Genomic DNA, 5,000 nt, shown 5'->3' with positions numbered 1-5,000 from the left:
ATCTAATAAAAGCGTCCCTTCCATCTCTGGTCGGGACTCTGTTTGCATGTATTAGCTCTAGAATTACCACAGTTATCCAAGTAACGTGGGTACGATCTAAGGAACCATAACTGATTTAATGAGCCATTCGCGGTTTCACCTTAATGCGGCTTGTACTGAGACATGCATGGCTTAATCTTTGAGACAAGCATATGACTACTGGCAGGATCAACCAGGGAGCTGCGTCAACTAGAGCTGAGCAGCCGGCCGCCCGGGAGTGTGTCCCGGGGGCCCGCGCGAACACGCAAGCGTCCGCTCAATTATTCTGCAAACAGGAGGAGGCTGAGCTCCCCTGCACAATACACCTCGAAACCCTCTCAGGTCCCGGCGGCGCGCAGCGCCGTCCTAAGTACTTGGTCGGGTTCGAGAGAGGCGCAATCGCCCGGAGTTTGGCGAGTAGACGCTTTAGGTGCGACCACCCGTGCTCCCAACTGAGCTTGCCGCTGCCGACAGAGGCCCGGGAGCGTGCTGTCGTGGCATTGCCGGCGGGAGACAACACGCGCCACCTACGGTGACCGGCAGCTCCAACGCCAGCGCCACAGAAGGACAAAAGCCCCACTTGGGTGCCGAAGCGAACTCTCCCAGCACAGCGCACGCGCCAACACGTCCGCACAGCTGCGATACAAACCACCTGCGAGAACCGCAGAGGCGACCGAGCAGCAGACGGCGTCGCGGCGCCGAGCGCCGGGCGGCGGCGCATCCTCAGCGCACACAGTCCTCAATCGGACCAGCACACTGCAGATGTCCACCGCGCTTCGCACCGGGCCCGCGAGGACCTACTTTGGCCGCACGGCGCCGCGTGCAGGGTGCGCCGGCGCGCAGCTGCGCCGCCTGCCGCCTCCGTCGGCCGGCGCGCCTGCCACTGGCCGCCCCCACCAGCCGGCTGTAGCGCGTGCGCCCACGCACCGCGCGGCCAGCACGCCGGGAGGCCCCCCCTCACCGGCCGGGGACGGTCCCACCCAGCCACCGCCGCGTATCGCTTCACACCCAGATGCCATTCACGTTCGTGGGCATGGTGGGTATCGCTGGAACAACCGGTTGGTAGCTCAACCGATCGTCGCCATCACTGATTCACCTCTAGCGAGAACAACCGCACCACAACGGTTTACCAGTTGTTCATTTGCATAACGTCACCAGCAAACGTAGGCGTCCATCGCCATTTGCAAATTCAACGATTGTTGCATGCCTGTGTCAGGTGTCACGACACACTATGTCTGCCCACATACACGCAACAACATGTGCACGCTTCGCGAACACGTGGAAGGTGGCCCCCGTACGTATGCGATGTCCATTGCGCGAACGACTGTCAACCGGCCTCTGTCGCATGTCGCAGATGTGGAACGCAGTGCACCATGCTATCACGGTGTGTGAGAAGAGACGACTACGTCTGACAACACGCGCCACTACATCAACAGACGGCTCATGCTGATCGCCATCCAGGGCATACCACACTGCAATCCAGCTCTTATAGGGAGACGACACGTAGCTGAGTGCACAACATTTGGACCGCATGGTTCGCCGTTGTTGGCGCAGTCGTTGTACGGTCACATGTACCACGATGTATCATTCAGTACATGAGGACCAATGTGCAGTACAGTGTGTGATTTGGACGTACAACATCAGCGGACAGTTGACACAGGCCGTACCACAGCGTAGGCTAAGTGCTTCGCACATGCGAATGCCAATGAACAACTGCAAATGCCAATGAACAACTGCAAAGGGCATTGAGCATGTACGTCCTGCTGCCATCCACATTACAGTGTATAGCTGCAAGGTGTTTAACATGAAGCGATACACTGGGGACCGGGCAGTGCGAGTAGCAAACTATATTGCGGGGGTTGCAGTTAGGCAACACTACACTAATTTAACGCGTCGTATGACAATTACAGAGCAGGTTAAGGCCCAACGTGTGTTGGGTTAAGGCCCAACGTGTGTTGGGTTAAGGCCCAACGTGTGTTGGGTTAAGGCCCAACGTGTGTTGGGTTAAGGCCCAACGTGTGTTGGGTTAAGGCCCAACGTGTGTTGGGTTAAGGCCCAACGTGTGTTGGGTTAAGGCCCAACGTGTGTTGGGTTAAGGCCCAACGTGTGTTGGGTTAAGGCCCAACGTGTGTTGGGTTAAGGCCCAACGTGTGTTGGGTTACGTTAAGGGGCAATGTGGGTTACGTTAAGGGGCAATGTGGGTTACGTTAAGGGGCAATGTGGGTTACGTTACGGCGCAATATAGGTTACGTTACGGCGCAATATAGGTTACGTTAAGGCGCAATATCGGTTACGTTAAGGCGCAATACAGGTTACGTTAAGGCGCAATACAGGTTACGTTAAGGCGCAATACAGGTTACGTTAAGGCGCAATACAGGTTACGTTAAGGCGCAATACAGGTTACGTTAAGGCGCAATACAGGTTACGTTAAGGCGCAATACAGGTTACGTTAAGGCGCAATGCAGGTTACGTTAAGGCGCAATGCAGGTTACGTTAAGGCGCAATACAGGTTACGTTAAGGCGCAATACAGGTTACGTTAAGGCGCAATACAGGTTACGTTAAGGCGCAATACAGGTTACGTTAAGGCGCAATACAGGTTACGTTAAGGCGCAATACAGGTTACGTTAAGGCGCAATACAGGTTACGTTAAGGCGCAATACAGGTTACGTTAAGGCGCAATACAGGTTACGTTAAGGCGCAATACAGGTTACGTTAAGGCGCAATACAGGTTACGTTAAGGCGCAATACAGGTTACGTTAAGGCGCAATACAGGTTACGTTAAGGCGCAATACAGGTTACGTTAAGGCGCAATACAGGTTACGTTAAGGCGCAATACAGGTTACGTTAAGGCGCAATACAGGTTACGTTAAGGCGCAATACAGGTTACGTTAAGGCGCAATACAGGTTACGTTAAGGCGCAATACAGGTTACGTTAAGGCGCAATACAGGTTAGGTTAAGGCGCAATACAGGTTAGGTTAAGGCGCAATACAGGTTAGGTTAAGGTACGACATAGGTTAGGTTAAGGTACGACATAGGTTAGGTTAAGGTACGACATAGGTTAGGTTAAGGTACGACATAGGTTAGGTTAAGGTACGACATAGGTTAGGTTAAGGTACGACATAGGTTAGGTTAAGGTACGACATAGGTTAGGTTAAGGTACGACATAGGTTAGGTTAAGGTACGACATAGGTTAGGTTAAGGTACGACATAGGTTAGGTTAAGGTACGACATAGGTTAGGTTAAGGTACGACATAGGTTAGGTTAAGGTACGACATAGGTTAGGTTAAGGTACGACATAGGTTAGGTTAAGGTACGACATAGGTTAGGTTAAGGTACGACATAGGTTAGGTTAAGGTACGACATAGGTTAGGTTAAGGTACGACATAGGTTAGGTTAAGGTACGACATAGGTTAGGTTAAGGTACGACATAGGTTAGGTTAAGGTACGACATAGGTTAGGTTAAGGTACGACATAGGTTAGGTTAAGGTACGACATAGGTTAGGTTAAGGTACGACATAGGTTAGGTTAAGGTACGACATAGGTTAGGTTAAGGTACGACATAGGTTAGGTTAAGGTACGACATAGGTTAGGTTAAGGTACGACATAGGTTAGGTTACGGTACGACATAGGTTAGGTTACGGTACGACATAGGTTAGGTTACGGTACGACATAGGTTAGGTTACGGTACGACATAGGTTAGGTTACGGTACGACATAGGTTAGGTTACGGTACGACATAGGTTAGGTTACGGTACGACATAGGTTAGGTTACGGTACGACATAGGTTAGGTTACGGTACGACATAGGTTAGGTTACGGTACGACATAGGTTAGGTTACGGTACGATATAGGTTAGGTTACGGTACGATATAGGTTAGGTTAAGGTACACATTGTTGTAAGGAAAGGTTTAATGGGGGGCGGGGCGGGGCGGCCGGTTTGTTGATTGTGATTATAGTAAGTGGATGCCTGCGGCATCATCTGATTTGCCACGTCAGGATGCACCTTTGGCTCATGACAGGCGGCGCTCTCATTCCATGCTTGTGGCAGACCTGTGTCTTTCATTCCTGCCATTGTTTGTGTGCTGTGAGAGGAGGCAGTATTGTGATGTTGGGTGCACCCCTGTGTAGGACATGTGTGGGTGTTGGTGGCTTGGCTGAGCAATGGTGGTTGTCGGGTGGGTGGGATATTCTGTTTTCTGAGTGGACCTCCCAGTCTGGTTATGACAGTGTGGATTGTCTAATGTGGCGGAGAGGATGCACTGGGTGTTGTTCCATGCTGGTGCTTACATATTGTCTGTGTGCGTGTTACAGGCAGAGAGTAGTGCGTGATAAGGGTGTGTGGCTGACGTGTGGTTGTGATTGTGAGCAGAGTCTTTCAGCATGTATACGGACAGTTGTATACATTATCTGTATTCTGATGGCTCTATCTATTACTAATCAGCGCCGTGTATACGTTTAATCCGGTTCCAGTCGAAACTGTTGTATCTCTGTACATTAGTGACACGGCGAGCCCGCTATGTAGTTACTCGTCTCGGCAGCTTCCACCGGTGTATGGCAAATGATTATAAGGAATCAGTCTAGTCGTCAATACCGATGGTGTGACGTCACATGTCTGGGGTGGGGGACGCTGCGCCCTTCCGGTGGGTCATGGCCTAGAAAGACTCTTCCCACGCAGGGGGGCGTGGACTGTCATTGACTCTTCCAGGTAATATACTTGCCGTACGTTCTTGCGACTGCGAGTGCAACGCTCACCGGTACCGACATGGATGGAGCGCCTCCTAGCTGACCGCTCAGCATCGGCATTCGTACAGAGAGCAACGCGGTCGCGTCTCTAGCTCGTAACTGGTACAGCCCGCAGCTCATGTATAGGGACAGCGGGAATGTCGCATATTGGAGATAACTCTTCATGAAACGCATGTTATAGGGGTGGATTGCACATTGCGACTGCGGGAAAAGTCCGCCGTTCATCCGCTGGAGTTGCG

At 51.9% G+C, this 5,000-nt stretch overlaps 1 non-coding gene across 1 annotated transcript in view; it reads right to left on the bottom strand.

Annotated features, from left to right (window-relative positions):
* Positions 1 to 218, bottom strand: part of LOC124580672 — a 1,910-nt gene extending 1,692 nt beyond the window's left edge. Inside the window, exon 1 of the ribosomal RNA XR_006973229.1 lies at positions 1 to 218. This exon is cut by the window's left edge and continues 1,692 nt beyond it. This is a non-coding gene — a ribosomal RNA (small subunit ribosomal RNA).
* Between the last annotated feature and the right edge of the window lie 4,782 nt (positions 219 to 5,000).

The sequence above is a fragment of the Schistocerca americana genome, unplaced genomic scaffold (assembly GCF_021461395.2).
Source record: "Schistocerca americana isolate TAMUIC-IGC-003095 unplaced genomic scaffold, iqSchAmer2.1 HiC_scaffold_340, whole genome shotgun sequence".
Taxonomy (NCBI): domain Eukaryota; kingdom Metazoa; phylum Arthropoda; class Insecta; order Orthoptera; family Acrididae; genus Schistocerca; species Schistocerca americana.
This window is presented reverse-complemented; position numbering and strand designations above follow the sequence as displayed.